Raw genomic sequence first — 19271 nt, forward strand, 5'->3', positions numbered from 1 at the left:
TAGCCCCACCGCTCTCTGCTCACAGGATTTGATTGACGGCAGCGGGAGCCATTGGATCCCGCTGCTGCCTCTGTGAGAAGAGAGCTGCTGAGGACAAGCACTTCGGTGGAACAAGATCAGGCTCAGGTAAGCATACACGGGGTGAGGGGGGGCGATACAAACACTGGGACATTTGTTCCCATAATGCAGGGAATGCATGAAGGTAAAAAGGTCTAGCCTTTAGAACCAGTCTAAATGGACAATGCATTAAGCGGTTTATTATCACCGTGTGCGGATCCTGGAGCATAGGCACTTATGTGTGATTTTTTTTTTTTTTGCCTTAACTAGTGCAGGCTTTAATCGGAATGGTTTGCACCTTCCCTATGGGCCGGTTTTTGGCGCCTGGGGGGGTCTTTTTGCCCGTCTTGCTTTGTTGCCTATCCATGCGCCAACCCTTTCTCCCTACAGGTCTTCACTCGCATTGAAAGGATCATTCTACTGTGGATGCATAGTTGTGTTATCTCCAAAAATGCCAGTCTGCTCCCGGTTAGCATAGATGATCAGAACACCGACCTGCTTGCTTCTGGAAGTCCTGCCACCTTACCAGGATGCAAGGCAATTGGAAGCCCACAGAAGAATGGAATGGAATGAAGATATTCTTCAGTGTAACGGGATGTGACAGGGACACTGCATTTCTAGCAAGATCAATAGTAAATCGGGTTCAGAACATCTTTGGTGTCTCTCACTCAGCAGGTGATCAGAGAGAGAAAGGGTCCTTCTCTACAGCATGCTGGAAGAGGACAGGCTTTTCTACCTAGGCTCAGGCTGTGACTGCTTTCTAAAGAACACAAATGCTAAGCCTTTGTATGCCTTTTGTTTGGCAGCACCTGGAATGTATTTATCCAATTTAAACTGAAAGTTCAGTAGAGTATTAAAAATACACAACTCAGAGGAGAGGCTTTTGTTTCGGCAGCGAACCGTCTCCGAAGTGCTCCAGCTTTGTTTACATGTCTTTCTTTGAGCCAGCTGGACCAAGTACAGGTGAGCTGCCCGTACATCATCTCAACGATGGATGGATGGATGGATGGATGGATGGACTCAAAGCCCACTGAAGTAGAAGCAGCTGCTTTGTGCTTATTCAATACTGCACTCAATAAAAAGACATGTAAACAAAGCTATTCCACTAACTGGTGTGCCACGTCTGGAATAATAATGCCATATACAGGTTGTTTGGTACATGTTGTATTAATAGACAACACCATTGCACTTTGCTTTTACCTGCATTTTGTTCTTTGAAATGTGCCTACTTCAGAAGTTTTGTTGTAGCCCTTGAAAGGGGGAGCCTTTCTATGCATCTGTGTTGAAAAAATGTATAAAATGTTTTCCATAAAAATAAAAATGTCACATGCTGGTGGACCAACAGAATATTCACTTAACCACTTCAGCCCCGGAAGGATTTATCCACTTTCTGACCAGGCCATTTTTTGCGATACGGCACTGCGTCGCTTTAACTGACAATTGCGCGGGTGTGCGACACTGTACCCAAACAAAATTGATGTTCTTTTTTTTCCCACAAAAAGAGCTTTCTATAAACTACTGCACTATAAACAAAAAAAATAAAAATAAAAAACATAATTTTTTTACATTTTGCTATAACACATTTGTAGAATAAAAAAACATTTAAAAAATGTATTCATCAGTTTAGACCAAGATGTATTCTGCTACCAGAAAAAAAAAAAAAAAAAAAATCGCAATAAGCATATATTGATTAGTTTGTGCAAAAGTTATTGCGTCTACAAAATAGGGGATAGATTTATGGCTTATTTTTTATTTACTAGTAATGGCGGTGATCAGTGATTTTTAACGAGGCTGTGACATTGCGGCGGACAGATCGGACACCTGACATTTGACACTTTTTTGCAAACCAGTGACATTATTACAGTAATCAGTGCTAAAAATATGCACTGTTATTGTACCAATTACACTGGCAGGGAAGGGGTTAACATCGGGGGCGATCAAGGGGTTAAATGTTTTCTTACTGTAGGGGGGACTCTGACTGGGAAAACGCATAGATCCGTCTTCCTGCTTAGCAGAAAGACGGATCTGTGCGATCTCCCCTGTCAGAACGGAAATCTGCTTTGTTTACACAGACAGATCCCCATTCTGTCACTGCAGGGAACAATCCCATGTGGCCAGCAGACATCGAGTCCGCCGGACCCACCGATTGGCTCCCCCGCTGGACAATCGGCATGCGTGCCCACGAAAGAGATCCCGAGGCGACATACAGCTATGGCGATTTCTCGGGATCGTGCCACCTTGCCACAGTATAATGACGGCGGCTGGTCGGCAAGTGGTTAAAGCCAGTGGCCCTCAGTTATCAATCTGCCAGAACTGGCTAGTTCATCCTCACACATCTCTTCCTACCTAAAGCTGGCCACACCCTATACACATGTTTATCCTTCAACTGAAAAACTGAATTGGCAGGAATTTTAACTTGAACAGAAGCAGCATTCAATCAGATGCAGCTGCAGCTCGGGTATTCTGACAGCCACTGGTGCAAACCGTCAGAATACAGTAGCCGAATTAGATTTTATCATTCAGTCCATTGGCTGAATGTAAAGAAGGAAAAAAAAAATCAAACTGTATATGGTTAACTTAAAGTTATTGTTATTTAAAAAAAAAGTAAAGTAATATTTTACAAACATGTAATATACCTGCCCTGTGTAATGGTTTTGCACAGAGCAGCCCTGATCCTCCCATTCTTGGATCCCCAACAGGCTCCTCCCCTTCGCCCTCATAGGAAGCCAATTGTTATGGAGGCACTCGCTCAAAACCAGCTCTTTGTGACTATAGGTGTGTGTGCCAATGGCTCCCACTGTTGTCTCTGAGCCAATGAGGAGTGAGAAAGTGAGTGAGGAGTGAGAAAGTTGAAAGAGCCTCTGATCTTGGGTTCAGATCAAGCTCAGTATTGGGGGAGGGGTGGGGGTTTACCATAAGCCCTGCGTCACACTAGTACGATTTGTTAGTTCAATTTGGAACTGTTAAAATTGTTACAGTGCAAGTCACAGCGACTTTGAAAAAGGTTCCTGCACTTCTTTGTGATTTCATTGCGACTTGCACTGACTTCTGTTAAATGAAGTCGCAATGCAATCTGAGATCCAAATCGCACTGATCGGGCAGCTTTGAGATCGTACCGAAGCAGCACAAGTCGTACAGATGTGAACCAGGGCTAATGCAGACAATGCATTCATGTAAAAAAAACATTCTGCCTTTAAAACCACTTTAACTCTGCGTTCCAACATATGTCCTCTTTTGTATCACACTACTTTACGATCTCCAAGGAATGTCTGTTCTTTCTGTTCACATTGAAAACTATACTAATAGGGTTGACATATTTCTATTTATTTTTCTTGAGCTGCATGTCTTTTATATGATCCACCATAATCTCTCATCAGCACTGCCATCTCTTCATTGCATCTTTATTGACCAATTCTATTCTGAAGATCTAAACACTGAAATCTAGTTAAAAAAAAAAAAAAAAAAAAAAAAAAAAGAGAAAAGGTTTGCTGTGCACATAGACACAGGATACTTTATAACAAATAAAAGTTTTCTTTAGCACAACTAGAAAATGCATTTCCTGGGGAAAATGCGTGGGAATGCTGAATAGCTGAATTGCTAAAACTGCCCCCATCATATTGCCATCAAAACTACCCCATAAAAATTGTCCCCATCAAAACTGCCCCATCATATTGCCACCATCAAAACTGCCCCATCAAAACTGCCCCATCAAAACTGCCCCATCAAAACTGCCCCATCAAAACTGCCCCATCATATTGCCACCACCAAAACTGCCCCATCAGAATTGCTCCATCAGAATTGCCCTATCAAAACTGCCCCATCATATTGCCACCATCAAAACTGCCCCATCAAAACTGCCCCATCAAAACTGCCCCATCATATTCCTCTATTATAAATCAGTACATGGTGTGTCTGTCCCCTCCCCCGGGCTCTGTAATCAGAGCTGAGATGCTCCAGCCACCTCCCCCCTGTGTATAACAGAAGCTTTGGTAACCATGGCAACAAAACAAAACACAGTACACTCTGATTAATGGCTAAAATTTCCTGAAATGACCTCTAAACAAAAAGCTTTTCACAAAAACTGTAAAAGATATCAAACTGAAAAGATTTAGCCAGATAGCTGAATATTTTGTGAACATTTTAAAGTTTGTTTGGCGTCTGTAGGTGAAAGTATGAAGGAGCTGAAACTTTTGGGAGCGGAAGAAGATTTTAAGGATTTCAAGCATGCTCCCATTGACTTCAATGTTAAAAAAAGTGTTAAAAAGCTTAATATTTTAAAAAGTATAAATAGTAGAAAAAAAAGTTGAAAAAGTCCCATCATCAGCTGAAAGAGACGAACATTTTAATAGTTGAATGGTTTTAATAGCTGAAAGTATGCAGAAGTTACGCAGAGCCAAAAAATGTACGGAATAAAAATAAATAAAATTGAATAACAATAGTGGGACTGCTAAAGCATTCCCACTAATTACACCTACCCTTTCTTCTAACACTATGGTCACACTACTGACCTGTCAGCAATTTTTTTTTTACGAACCAGAAAAGCCAAACAGTTTGATGAAAAGAATGAAGGGACACTGCTATGTGCTGGTAATGACACTGGATCCGGAGTGTACATTATAAATGAAGATCTAGCCATTCGTCAGTCGTAATGTATTCGTTCAGGGTGTATATACAGGGCCGTCTTTAAGGCAGAGCAATGTACAATCCCCCCACTATATACTTGCCAAAGATTTCAAGCTTTGCTCTACATGATTCATTAACTGACACATAGTACTACCTCCTAACTAATTCCATCCCCCCACCCATGTCACTGATCCCATAAATCCCCCAACATTGCCACTGATCACACCCCCCCTCCCCCAGCACTGCCATTGATCCCAAGATTCCTAGGAGTTTTCTGTCTATTGATGGGTCCTCTCACCTCCCCAGTTCATGGTGTGCAGGCAGCAAGGAGATGATGTGCTGTAACCTTTAGCATCCAATCAGTGAGCAGTAATGGTATGCACTAACCTCTTGTAACCAATCACTGAGCAGTAAGGATATACAGTAACCTCTAGCAGCCAATCAGTGAGCAGTAATACTGTGCAGTAACCTCTAGCAACCAATCAACAAGCAGAAATCATGTGCTGTAATCTCTAGCAAATAATCAGTGATCCATAATGTGTGCTGTAACCACTAGCAGCCAGTGAGCGGTAATGATACACTGTAACCTCTGGCAACCAATTGCAATCGCTGCCTGATCTGATTCAGGAAACTGATTTTGAGTCTAGCTGCTATTTACTGTATGTCTCAGGGCAGTTGGAGAACGAAATTGCATGGGAGGTGGAGGGGGGCAAGGAAAATGTTTTCCCAGGGACCAATCAATATTAAGCCCGGGTTTACACTACAACGGGCTGCGGATCGCACAGGAGCGCTGTGCGTCCCTGTTCCCCGTTTCAGGGACGAATCAGGGCCGATTCTATGCCTGAATTCGGCCCTGAAACAGGGCCAAAGACGCACAGCGTTTTTGTGCAGTGCGCTCCGCAGCCGCCCCAGAGATATGTGAACCGGCTCCATAGGGAGCCACATTCTCCTGCTATGCGAATTAGATGTGCGGAAACGCACATCTAATTCGCATAGGTGTGAACCCGGGCTAAAAGAAGGCCCTGTGTATATATAGGTCCATCTACAGTGCCTTGAAAAAGTATTCATATCCTTTGAAATTTTCCACATTTTACAACCAAAAAGGTAAATGTATTTTATTGAGACTTTTTGTGACAGACCAACACAAAGTGGCACATAATTGTGAAGTGGAAGGAAAATGATAAATATTTAACATTTTTTACAAATAAATATGTGAAAAGTGTGGTGTACATTTGTATTCAGCCTAGAGCTGCACAATTAATCATCAAGAATCGTTATCGTGATTATTCGTCAAGAATCGTTATCGCGATCTTGACTAAAGTGTTTCACAATTCTTTCTATGCAAAGAATTCTCTCTGCTCTCCTGAAGCCACAGCCCTCAAAAGAAAGGAAGAGAAAAACCGGGCAGTCTTCCAAGAATCAAAACATTCTTTATCAGTTGAACTCAAGTATAAACATTGTAACAATTTGTCAATGGAATAGACTTCCTGTGTAAGTGAAAAAAGTTTAACCACTAAACCTTTTTCTGACATTTCTTGGTTTCAAGTTAAAATAATTTTTTTTTTTGCTAGAAAATTACTTAGAACCTCCAAACATATATATTTTTTTTAGTAGACACCCTAGAGAATAAAATTTGCGCAGCGGTCTTTCAAATGCAATTTTTTTGGAAAAAAATTACTTTAATGAATTAAAAAAAAAAAAAAAAAATCTAACCAGTAAAGTTAGCCCATTTTTTTTTGTATAATGTGAAAGATTTTACGTCGCGAGAATCGTGAGAGAATCGTGATCTTTTTATCCTAAGCAAAAAAATTGTGATTCTCATTTTGGCCAGAATCGTGCAGCTCTAATTCAGCCCCCCTGAGTCAATACTTTGTAGAACCATCTTTCACTGCAATTACATCTGCAAGTCTTTTTAGGTATGTCTACACCAGCTTTGCACATCTAGAGAGTGACATTTTTGGCCATTCTTCTTTGCAAAATAGCTCAAGCTCTGTCAGATTGGATGGAGAGCGTCTGTGAACAGCAATTTTCAAGTCTTGCCACAGATTCTCAATTGGATTTAGGTCTGGATTTTGACTGGGTCATTCTAACACATGAATATGCTTTCATCTAAACCATTCCATTGTAGCTCTGGCTGTATGTTTAGGGTCGTTGTCCTGCTGGAAAGTGAACCTCCGCCCCAGTCTCAAGTCTTTTGCAGACTCTAACAGGTTTTCTTCTAAAATCGCCCTGTATTTGGCTCCATCCATCTTCCCATCAACTCTGACCAGCTTCCCTGTCCCTGCTGAAGAAAAGCATCCCCACAACATGATGCTGCCACCACCATGTTTCATAGTGGGGATGGTGCGGTCAGGGTGATGTGGTGTGTTCAGGGTGATATGGTGTGTTCAGGGTGATGTGCAGTGTAAGTTTTCCGCCACACATAGCATTTTGCTTTTAGGCCAAAAAGTTAAATTTTGGTCTCATCTGACCAGTGCACCTTCTTCCACATGTTTGCTGTGTGGCCACATGGCTACTCGCAAACTGCAAATTGGACTTCTTATGGCTTTCTTTCAACAATGGCTTTTTTCTTGACACTCTTCCATAAAGGCCAGATTTGTGGAGTACATGACTAATAGTTGTCCTGTGGCTCCCTTCAGCTCCTCCAGAATTACCATGGGCCTCTTGGCTGCTTCTCTGATTAATGCTCTCCTTGCCCAGCCTATCAGTTTAGGTGGACGGCCATGTCTTGGTAGGTTTGCAGTTGTGCCATACTCTTTCCATTTTTAGATGATAGATTAAACAGTGCACCATGAGATGTTCAAAGCTTGGGATATTTTTTTACAACCTAACCCTGCTTTAAACATCTCCACAACTTTATCCCTGACCTGTCTGTGTGTTTTTTGGCCTTCATGATGTTGTTTGTTCACTAAGTTTCTCTAACAAACCTCTGAGGGCTTCACAGGACAGCTGTATTTATACTGAGATTAAATTACACACAGGTGGACTCTATTTACTAATTAGGTGACTTCTGAAAGCAATTGGTTTCACTAGAGTTTAGTTAGAGGTATCAGAGTAAAGGGGGCTGAGTACAAATGCATGCCACACTTTTCAGATATTTAATTTGTAAAAAAAAAAAAAAATTGAAAACCATTTATTATTTTCCTTCCACTTAACAGGAGCGGATTCGGGGGGGGGGGGGGGGGGCATAGGGGAAATTGCCGCTGCCCCCACCTCCCCCCGAGAAATTTGTTGCGGGTGAGTGAGCGGGCGGCTCAGCGGACGGGTGAGTGTGTGGACTGGCTGGCAGCTCGGCAGACGGGTGAGCGTGCGAGCGGCTCGGTGGGAGAGCGGACGGGCAGCTGGGCGGCTCGGTGGGTGAGCGGGTGACTGGCCAATCAGTGGGCTGGAGGGTGGGGGAGAAGAGAGATGACATCGCTCCCTACCTGCATACCTGCAGTTCCGCCCTCACTGTGCAGGCAGCCGCAGGCATAAGAGAGATTATATCATCTCTCTGCTGCCTGACTTCACTCTGGGACACAGGAAGTGACAATCTCCACCTTAGCAGGAAAGTGACAATTGTAGCAGGAAAGTGACAATCCGCAACATGTGGCAGGTGACGTGGCGAGTGACAATTCACAACGTGTGGCAGGCTTCGTGGCGAGTGACAATCTGCAACTTCTGGCAGGTGACGTGGCAAGTGACAATCCGCTTCTAGGGGCAGGCGACAGTGGCAAGTGACACGCCCAGGGCTCCCACTGATTCTGCATTGTGGTGAGTTGAACCATTTCATTTTATATAACAATGTAATAATAAAAATAATGCGCTTCAATCATCCTGACACTATAATAACCATGGTGCCATGTTGATTGAAGTGCCAATACCAGCCATTTCCCCGATAAATTGCCCGCAAAAAAACGTATTTTCTGGCAGTGCCCCTCCCGAGACTAGACTCTAGATCCACCCGTGCATTACAATTGTGTGCCACTTTGTGTTGGTCTACCACATAAAACCCCAATTAAATACATTTATGTTTTGGGTTGTAACATGACAAAATGTGGAAAATGTCAAGAGGTATGAATACTTTTTCGAGGCACTGTATAGTGGGTATAGAAAAGAATCGCCTCCCCTTTAAAATAATCACACTGTGTTGCTTTGCAGTCTGAAATGAAGACAAACAGTGTTATCCAGCTGTATTTACTCAGTGCAACTTATAACATCCAAGTGAAAGATCTGGTGTCCAAACTATGGCCCTCCAGTTGTTAAGGAACTACAACTCCCATCATGCCTAGTCATGTCTGTGAATGTCAGAGTTTTACAATGCCTCATGGGAAGTGTAGTTCCGCAACAGCTGGAGGGCCGTAGTTTGGACACCCCTAACACCAACATGTCAGAAATAATACTTAAAAAAAAATTTAAAAAAACAGAATCGCTTAGTTACATTGTATTTTGTTGAACCACCTTTTGCTTTAATTACAGCCTTTAGTCTGTTGGGATATGTCTCTACTAACTTTGCACGGCTCGGTGGGAGAGCGGACGGGCAGCTGGGCGGCTCGGTGGGTGAGCGGGTGGCTGGCCAATCAGTGGGTCGGTGGGTGGGGGAGAAGAGAAATGACATCGCTCACCTACCTGCATCCCTTTTTCATCTTTTTCTCCTTTAACCACTGTGTGTTCATGTTTGCGATTCTGTCATATTTTCCTCAAGAATATGACAGTATTTTGCCCTATCCATTTTTTTCTATCCTGCCAAGTTCTCCAGTCCCTGCTGCAGAGAAACACCCCCATAACAGGATATTACCACCTCCATGCTTTACTGTAGAAATGATGTTATTTGGATGGTGAGCTGTATTGGATTTCTGACATACATATAGTTCGGTGTTGAGGCCAAATGATTTCAAATATAGTCTCATCTGACCATAACACCTTTTTCCAGGTGGCCTTGGAATCTTTGCGGTGCATTTTGGCAAAGCTCAGTCGTGACTTCATGTGGCCATTCTTGAAGAGTAGCTTTTTCTTGCACCCCTCCCATACAAGCCACATTTGTGGAGAATTTGTGATATTGTTGTTACATGCACACAATGAACACTCTTTGTCATAAATTCCTGAAAATGCTTCAGAGTTGCTGTAGGCCTCTTAGTAGCATCTCTGACCAGTTTCCTCCTGGTTCTTTCATCCAGTTTGGAGGACATCCTGATCCAGGGAGGGTCTGTGTTGTACCAAATACCTTCCACTTCCCCATAATAGACTTTACTGAGCTTCTAGGCATTGATAAAGTCTTTCAAATTGTTTTGAATTCATTTACTGACTTGTGCCCACCCACAACTTTATCCCAGAGATCTTTTGACAGTGCCTTGCCACCCATAGTTGATTGTTTGCGTCAGTTGCACTACAGGGACTGAAATGCTCCAGGAAAGTTCTTTTCATGCTGAGCTAATCAAAATGATCACAGCTGATCATAGTTGAAAGTCAATTTGCTTTGTGTGCCATTGAGGAGGTGATTAGCTACACCTGATTGAGTCATTTTTAGGAGGGTGTTAAACCTTTTTTCCAATTCAGTGATGTTGGTGTTATATCTTTCACTTGGATGTTATAAGTTGCACTAGTAAATACAGCTGGATAAAAAGAAAACTGTGTCAGTTTTCATTTCAGGCTGCAAAGCAACAAAATGTGATTATTTTAAAGAGGGGGATTTCTTTTCTATACCCATTGTACAATAGCTTTTATACATTAGTCACATGGCTTGGATTCATATTGTGTTAAGGTACTGTATGCGTACACATAGGTGTGAATTTTCGGCATTCTACTACTGGCAGAACTCTGTGTTTTGTAACTGGTTGTCTTTGCAAAACGCAACTAAAACAGCCAGCCATCACCATTGATGAGAATGAGAACATTGGTTGGCCCGTCATAGCAGAAATAGTTACCTGCACCTCTTTCAAGCAGCAAGATACAACAACTGCAGCTGCCAGGAACACAACTGGCCAAATAATCACTTAATCCAATGTACCCAATCAGAATGAGAAAACTGGTCACATACATACAGTACAGGTAGAATGTACCAAAAGGCTGTGTTGGGTGATTTCATTGTGGGATTTATCTCAAAAGTAGACAACTCACTAAATGTGTTATTTAACCACTTAAGGACCGCCCACAATGTACTGAGGACAGGCAGCCTGTGCAGGCAAATCGACATACTGGTGTGTCACTGCCTGCTTCCAGGTTTAGGGCGTGCAAATGTGATTGTACACAGTGGGAGTCTGTCCGCAGGCCCCAGCCAATGATTCATGGCTGGGACCTGCTGATCGGCTGTGTCCAATCACAGCTCAGAGCCCTGTGTTGACAAACAACACAGGGCTCTGTACAGAGGGAACAATCTTTCTGTTTCTTTTCCCTCCAAAGGGATAAGAAACAAGAGATCTTTAGTAAAAAGCACCACACATTACGTATTGTTAGGCACACTTTTAACCCCTTGATCGCCCTAGATGTTAACCTCTTCCCAGCCAGTGTCATTAGTACAGTGACAGTGTATAGTATATATCACCGATCACTGTATTAGGCCGGGCTCACATATGTGTGGCCACTGTTTCCAGCCTGGGGTCCGGTGCTTTCCTGGTATGAATTCACACCTGAACCAGACCCAAAAATGCACATGACCCTTTTGGAATTCTCACTGCGGCCACCCTGGACATGTGTGAACCGGCTCCACTGAGAGCCAGTCACACTCGCATGTCATGCGAATTGGATGCAGTGAAAACTGCATCCAGTTCGCACATATGTGAACCCAGCCTTAGTGTCACCGGTGATGTCAATGGCAGTTTATCGGTTCCTGCCAGCGTAAGTTAGAATCAGATTGCCCGCTGCACTATCACAGTCCCATTAAGTCTCTGATCACTGCCAATAACAGCAAAAGAAAAAAAAATTTCAATATATATCCCATAGTTTGTAGACACTATAACATTTACACAAACCAATCAATATACACTTACTGGGATTTGTTTTTACCAAAGACATGTAGAAAAATACATTTATGAAGAAATTAGATTTTTTTTTATATATTTTTTTTTTATAGCAGAAAGTAAAAAATATTGTTTTTTTTTTTTTCAAATTTTCCAGTCTTTTTTCATACCACCAACAGAATGCTCTATTTGTGTGGAAAAAAAATATATACATTTCATGCGGGTACAGCGTTGCATGACCATGCAATTAACAGTAAGGCTGGGTTCACACCTATGCAAATTTCTCCACATCCAATTCACATAGCAGGAGAATATGACCGGATCTCCTATGGAGTCAGTTCACATGTCTCCAGGGCGGCTGCAGAGCGCATTGCACAGAAACGCTGTGCGTCTTTGCCTCCGTTTCAGGGCTGAATTCAGGCAAAGATTCTGCCCTGATTCGTCCCTGGAACGGGGAACAGGGACGGACAGCGTTGCTGTGAGATCCGCTGTCGGTTTAGATGTGAACCGAGCCTTAAAAAGTAGCACAGTGCTTAATAGTAAAACATGACCTGGTTATGAAGGAGGTAAAACCTTCTAGAGCTGAGGTGGTTAATATACGCTTTAAATATTTATGTTATTTTAACTTAAATTTAGCTTTATTCCTTATGTTATTTTATCATAATTTTTTACACTGCACCAGAGAAAGATTTTCTATGAATGAGCTATGAAAACATTCCTAAGCTAGTCATAGATTGATCAAAGTTCAGCCAGTTAAGCAGGGACTTGATGAATTTCAATCCATATGTGGCCACCTCTGTTCGACAATGAATCATCTATGGCCAGTTTTAGGCTTAGTTTATGCTTGTGGTTGGGGGCAGTAAAAAACAGGTGTTTGAGATGCATTTTTACCAGTGGCGGCTGGTGCTATATTTTTTTGAGGGGGGGCAAACAATCCAACCGCCGCCCCCCTAGGTCAGTCCTATCAGCCGCACCAACACCTACTCCCCCCCCCCCCCCCGGTCAGTCGGAGGGATCTCCCACTCTGCGCCCACCTTTTTTTTAAGCCAATTAGAACCTCAGGCTCTAATCATGTGCTTTTTAAAAAAAAAAAACCCATTGGAATCCATGTGTCCAGAGCCCTGCATGTAGATTAGGGTCCAGACACATGGATTAGGGGGGTGGCGCCCCATATGGACAGGGCGCCACTGATTTTTACCATCCCCAAACTGTCCCTACCGTTTAAAAAAAAAGGCAAACTGGCAGGCTCTTTATTGCAGAAAAGGCACACAATAGGGTCTATTTACTAAAGCTGGAGAGTGCAAAATCAGCCCAATTCTGCAAAGAAACCGATCAGCTTCCAGGTATTATTGCCAAAGCTTAATAGAGGTTAGAAGCGGATTGTTTTCTATGCAGAAGTGAGCCGGATTTTTCACTCTCCAGCTTTAAATAAACCCCAATGCCTCTTCTTCAAAGAAATAAGCTCACCTGCCTGCTTGCAACCTCCTGCAGAATATCCATGCATGTGCAGCTCAGCTTACATTTCCGGCACAGTGCCAGAACGAATGACTCCTTGACATGTGAGGGCATGAGATCATCCCAAAGACCAGGACCAGGAAGATGCCGGCACAGGAGGAGGACTTAGGCTGGATTCACACCTATGCAGTTTTAGTGCTTTTTGCATTTTGCAGATTTGCACTGCGGTCCATTTGACATGGTTTCCTATGGAACACGTTCTGTAGTGCAAATCTGCAAAATGCAAAAAGCACTAAAACTGCATACGTGTGAATCCAGCCTTAGTGGGCATCAGACTGAAGAGTGGCAAGGTATTTTTAACTTTACTTTTGCTTTAAGTAGCAAAGGCAGCCAGACAGAATTGTACACATGCACAGCAAAATGTATTCCCCCTGTCACATTCAGGACTGCACTGCAAGCCAAACATCAGGCTCGTGGTTGCAGCACAGTATTCCCATTTAAACGGCTCATTTGGCTGTATAAAAAAAAAAATGTAGTATTTAGGAGCCAGAAGTATTACCTCCTAAATGCCCTTTAGCCATGCCTGCACTGATCTGTCAAAAATGATCTACCGTGGATTGCTCTTCATAAATTGAAGCAGGTGTAAGGCTATTTTCACACTGCTCCATTGCAAAAACACAGTAAAAATGCATATGCGTTTTGCCCCATTTCCGGTGCGTTTTGTGCCTGTGGAAAAAGGACATGACGCACCAAAAATTCATCTGCAGGTGCATTTTTGATTCATTTTTGCAATGTTTTTGATGTGTTTTGCATGCATTTGAATGGGGTGCTTTTTTACCGCACCAAAAATGCAGCTTACAGGAAAGACACAACGGACCTGCAACTGATTAGTGTGAAGAGTTCCATAGGATTTAATGGTAATGAGTATTTCTTTCACTCTTTTGTTATCGCAATAACGGAAGAAAAACTGATCAGTGTGGAAGCAGCCTGAGCCTTTAGTTTGCCTTCCTTCACAGAATGATCTCTGTCTAGTCTAGTGCAATGTTACTAATTAATGACATACCTGAGCTAAAGGCATAACATTCCCACAATAATACACTGTATTCTTTGTATTTACCGACCAATGTAGAATTCCCCTCATTGTTATTTTGTACATTCCTAAAGTACCATGAGATAATAAATGTGTGCTGTGTTTTTTTTTTAGAGAATGTATACTCTTTTCTGCCACCTCCCCCCTTCTCCCAATTTTAGACAAATGTTAAAAGCAGGTACCAGCTGCCACCTAGGCGATCCGAGCAGAGCCCCCCCACCCCCCCCCCTCTTTTCCCACAGCCTTCTGGGACACATCACAGGTCCTAGCAGTCAGCGGGGCCATTCACAAAGCACTTGGTGACTCACGCATGCGCATTGGGAAGCTGGCTGTGGAGCCACAGTCTGCTTCCCTTAGTAAATATACCAGGCGCTGGGACCCGATTACTGGCAAAAAAACAGTCCGGGTGAGAACAGCGCTGGATCCCAGGACAGGTAAGTGTCCTTTTATTAAAAGTCAGTAGCTACAGTATTTGTAGCTGTTGACTTTTTTTTTTTTTTTTTAAGATCTTCTTTAAAGATGTATCTAATTTTTTTTTTTTGTAGTATTAACCTCACATATTTTCTGAATGAAAGAAAAATTTAGCCTTTAAAGGATAAGTCCACCCTAACACTAAAATCGCTACATCTGCAGACATCCATAACCCCTTTCACACTAAGGCAGTTTTCGGGCGCTTTAGCCCTAGAAATAGCGCCTGTAAAGCGCCTGAAGATTGCTTCCCATTCATTACTTCATTACAATGAGTGCTTTCACACCCGGGTGGTGTGCTTGTAGGACGTTCGGAAAAGTCCTGCAAGCAGCATCTTTGGGGCGGTTTGGGAGCGCTGGCGCTCCCAAAATGCCCCTGCCCATTGCAAAAAAAAGGTCTTCGGAAACGCCGCAACACAGGAGTTTTTAATCCCTTTTTAAAACGAGCAGCGCTTTACCGCTAACGGTCGTCACATTCAGTGTGAAAGCAGCCTAACCTATCTAGCCCTATAAAGAAAGAAAATCAGTATACCTTTTGTGAAGCCGCTCCGGTCCAGTCTCCAGCGGGGGAAGCTCTGCAGAGGACACAGCTGACAACGGCTGTGAAATGAATGAGGAGTGACATCTCCCATAAATTTACTATGGGGCTCTGTTGTCGGCTGTGTCCTCTGCACCCGCCTTAGACAGCGAAGCCGAAGCTGAAAGCTCAGCATGGGATCGGGTCGGATTGGCTTAAAAAAAAAAAAAAAAAAAAAAAAAGTATGTATGCGGATTATTTTTTCCTTACAGGGCTAGGTAGGTTAGTGTTAGATCATGGATGTCTGTAGATGTAGCGATTTTAGTGTTAGGGTACACTTATCCCTTAACAGACCAAGCTCTCCAGCACAAGTGGCAGTTAAACGTTTGAGACAAACCACTTACCACTGATATGTGTGCTTACAATGATCAGTTTTTATTCATTTATGCAAAACCTTTATCCCAGAAGGAAAAAACTGTCACTGTAACTGCTTATAAAGTGTTAGCTGGAGTTCAGCTTTAGTCCAGTCAGGCTAGTCTAATGCTCCCCTCACCCCAGACTGACAATGCTGCCGTCCTTGGATGTCTGCTTTACTACTTGATCCAGAATGCAGACACCCCAAGACAGAAGGAGAGGTGTATTCATGGCTGGATCACCAGGTGAAGATAAGGCTGGGTTCACACATATGCCTTTGTAGTCCGGAGTCTGGTGTATTTCTGTTCACCGGTCAGGTGCAAATTTTTACCTGAACCAGACCCAAAAACGCACAGCACCCGTTTTTAAACTGCACCAGACATGCGTGAACCGGCTCCATTGAAAGCCGGTCACATTCACATGTTATGTGAATTGGATGCGGTTACAAACCCACGTCTTTTTTTTTTTTACACTTTTTAAGTGCCAGGGATATAAACATCTCATATCAGTGTTTATTTTTGTACAAAAACTATTTTTCCATATTTTTTTAATATACCGATATCAGGCCCTTCCTGGTTTTCCAGCTTTTGTTCCCCTAAATGCGCTCCCAGTCGCTCCGTCACATAGCTTTCTATACTATACGTCCCGACATGCTTAGCCATCATCGCGCATACGCCTTTCTTCAATTCCGGGATCACTCACTTGAGGCGCCGCCGAGTTCTCATCAGCTGCTGAAGAGTACTCAGCGGAGGATCAATCAAAGCACCGGAGTCCCCATCTGTGCAACTTTGTGCCTGGGTTCACACTGCTGCGGTGCGAGACACTGCATGTAGTTTGCACAGAAATCGCAACACATTCCTGTCTGAATTACATGCAGTATCTCTGGGCTGCGATTTGAGCTCATGGATTTGTATGGCTCAATTTGCACCAAACTGGTGCAGGACCCTTTTTTTTTGTCTGCACCAGAATGGGACCACATGGGTGTTCACACCCATACGATCCGATTCTGCAAACTGCGCTGCGTTTTTGCAAACCAATTGCAGGGTGTGGTTACCTTAACATACACTCCGCAATCATTTTGCATGGACAGGTTCCAATTTAGATGCAGTGCCCAACCTCTCCGCATCTAGTGTGAATCCAGGCTGAAGCGAAATTGCAGCAAAAGGTTAGATTCTTTATGTAATGCTATTATTCAAGAACAGAATTAGGCCCCTTTCACACAGGATTTACGATCGGGTCCTCCTGTCGGGTTTTTCAGGCGGACCTGATCGGAGCCTCCATTCACCCCTATGGGGCAGTGGATGTCAGCGGTAACATGTCTGCTGAGATCTGTTACTATTCGATCCTGTCCGTGAAATCCAGATGGATGGAGACCCTATTTTCCATCCGTCTGGCAGATAGGATGAAAAACGGACAGGTGGTCCGTTTTTATTCGATTTCCCCATAGAGGACAGCGGGGCTCTGATAGGTCCGTCTCTGCTCAGTGAGTGGAGATGGACCTGTCATCCACCTGCTCAGCAGGGATCAGCCTCATCAATCCCCCCGCTGAGCAAAACGGAGACCGTCGGGCAGATCGCCCGTGTCCAAGGACCCTAATGGGGTCGAGAGCCAATCACGACAGTGCATCCGATATTATTCGACTGGACAAGCACGAAAATTTTCCTCGTACGATTTTCGTTTAGTCAGTACAGTTGTCGTCCGAAAATACAATACAAATACATTACAACTAAGGATGAGCTCCGGCGTGTTCGCACAGCCCACGTGCAGAGCCCGACAGGAAGTGGGCACTGTGCTAATCACAGGCAGTGAGACATTTCCCGATCTCTGCAGCCGCACATCAGGACAAAGTCTCCCTGCCTGTGATTAGCGCAGTGCCGACTTCCTGTCGGGCTCTGCACGTGGGCTGTGCGAACACGCCGGAGCTCATCCTTAATTACAACACATAACATCACTTCCGATTTTTTTTTTTTTTCTGTTGTATGAGAATTTTCGTGACTTTATTTACCTATTCAATTTCTACTTGCTATTAAGCGAAAAAGGTTGTACGATCTGTCGTACGATATTCGGATCATGTGTACAGGCCATTAGGCAAAAAAACCTGAGGGTTTAGTAATGGCTTAAATTATACAGTAAGAACCGGTTCACACTGGTGCGATGCAGGAACACTGGTGCGATTCCTGTGTGGCTTCCCGCATTGCATCTCCCGTGCAATCAGTTCACACTGCTCTCTGCGAACTGCTGCGAGTGTCAATGTAAAGTTAATGGCACCCCCTAATCGGATCGCAGTGCAAACTGTGAAATCAGACAGGAATCGGATCGCACGGGTCTGAACAACCATGCGATCCGATTCCAATGTGGACCAAAAAAAAGGGTACTGCACCATTTTGGTGCGAATGCGATTTTAGACATACAGTCTGTATGGCTGAATCTGCATCGCACAGACATAGTGTGTGATGTGCACAGCTGATGTGATGTCTGGCATCGCATTAGTGTGAACCCAGCCTAATGACACCCAAGGAGGAATCATGATCACAGTGTCAGGTGAGATATGGAAAATGACATTCCACACATTTAGGACTCATTCACACTAGTGGTTGAGGGGGGAGGGGGGTAAAGCCCCACAGTTGAGCCACATTTTATGCTCCCCTTTAGCTGCAGAGGCAGCAGCCAGTGGTGTATACATGCCATGGCCACAATGCTTTACTTCACAGCAGGAATTTTACCCTCTATCACTTTCATCTGGCATAGCGCCCGCCGAGTGCGGCCCATTCAGGTGAACAGTGAAGTGGCGCACACAGGGCTGTGGTGCACTAGTGTGGGCTTCAAGAGGTTAAAGCAGGAGGTGGGGGGAGGGGATACAACATCAAATAGAATCTGAAGAGCGATCCAAACAGGACAAGCGTGAATGAGACCTTATTGGTTTTTCCAGCCAATCAAGTCCTTGTTTCTTCATACAATCATTATATAAAACTAGATGACGAAGGGTCAAATGATGTCTTTGGTTTCCAATCTCCTAGAAATCAGTGAGGGAGGACATGTTCCCTGTGCTGTGTCCAATCAGGGAGCACTGATAGGATTCTATAGGATCTCACAGCTCAGATCTACAATGAATGTGACATGTAGGGGCCCCCAGGCTAGGTCAGGGCCCAATGTACCCGACTGCTGAGACTTGTAGTTCCACAGCTGCTGGTAGTAGGCCAGTGTATGAGGGATGTGATCCAATGGTCAGTGCTGACAGCCATAGATGTATGTATAGATCCCCCCATTTATTCTACAATCATCTTACCTTGGAGATGAGAGCCCAGCATCAGCTGCTCCTTCCCCTCCTCCAGTCTACAGTACAGCCACATGACGTCACCGCACCATCCCACAAACCACCGCGCCGCCATTGGCTGTTAGGGAGAAGGCAGACGCTGCGCTCGTCACTAAGCTGTAGGGAAAGGTTGTCATGTCTTCCCTTAGGATTGTGTCCCCACATGGTCACCTGCGGGGGAGATAATTCCAGTATATTTATAATGTGTCTGCTCAGGAATATGACTACGTTCATATACTTTTATTTCATAGCTTTCTATTTATCGTGCCCATAACCAATATGGCCGCTGAGATCAGAGAGGCAGGTCACGTGACAAATTCTAGCAGAGGAGAAGGGGGATGGGGAGCTGCCGCATTGAGGAGGGCGGAGGTCACATGACTCACTCCAGGCTGATGACGT

At 43.8% G+C, this 19271-nt stretch overlaps 1 protein-coding gene across 6 annotated transcripts in view; it reads right to left on the reverse strand.

Moving 5' to 3' along the window:
• The window catches only part of ATP6V0A1 (ATPase H+ transporting V0 subunit a1), a 201225-nt gene extending 182230 nt beyond the window's left edge, over positions 1 to 18995 (reverse strand). For all 6 annotated transcript variants that reach the window (XM_073608392.1, XM_073608391.1, XM_073608393.1 and 3 more), the window contains exon 1: positions 18846 to 18995. The gene's annotated coding sequence lies outside the window, so the exon portion shown is untranslated. The remainder of the gene's footprint in view (positions 1 to 18845) is intronic.
• Positions 18996 to 19271: the final 276 nt, after the last annotated feature.

The sequence above is a fragment of the Aquarana catesbeiana genome, linkage group LG12 (genome assembly GCF_042186555.1).
Source record: "Aquarana catesbeiana isolate 2022-GZ linkage group LG12, ASM4218655v1, whole genome shotgun sequence".
Taxonomy (NCBI): Eukaryota; Metazoa; Chordata; class Amphibia; order Anura; family Ranidae; genus Aquarana; species Aquarana catesbeiana.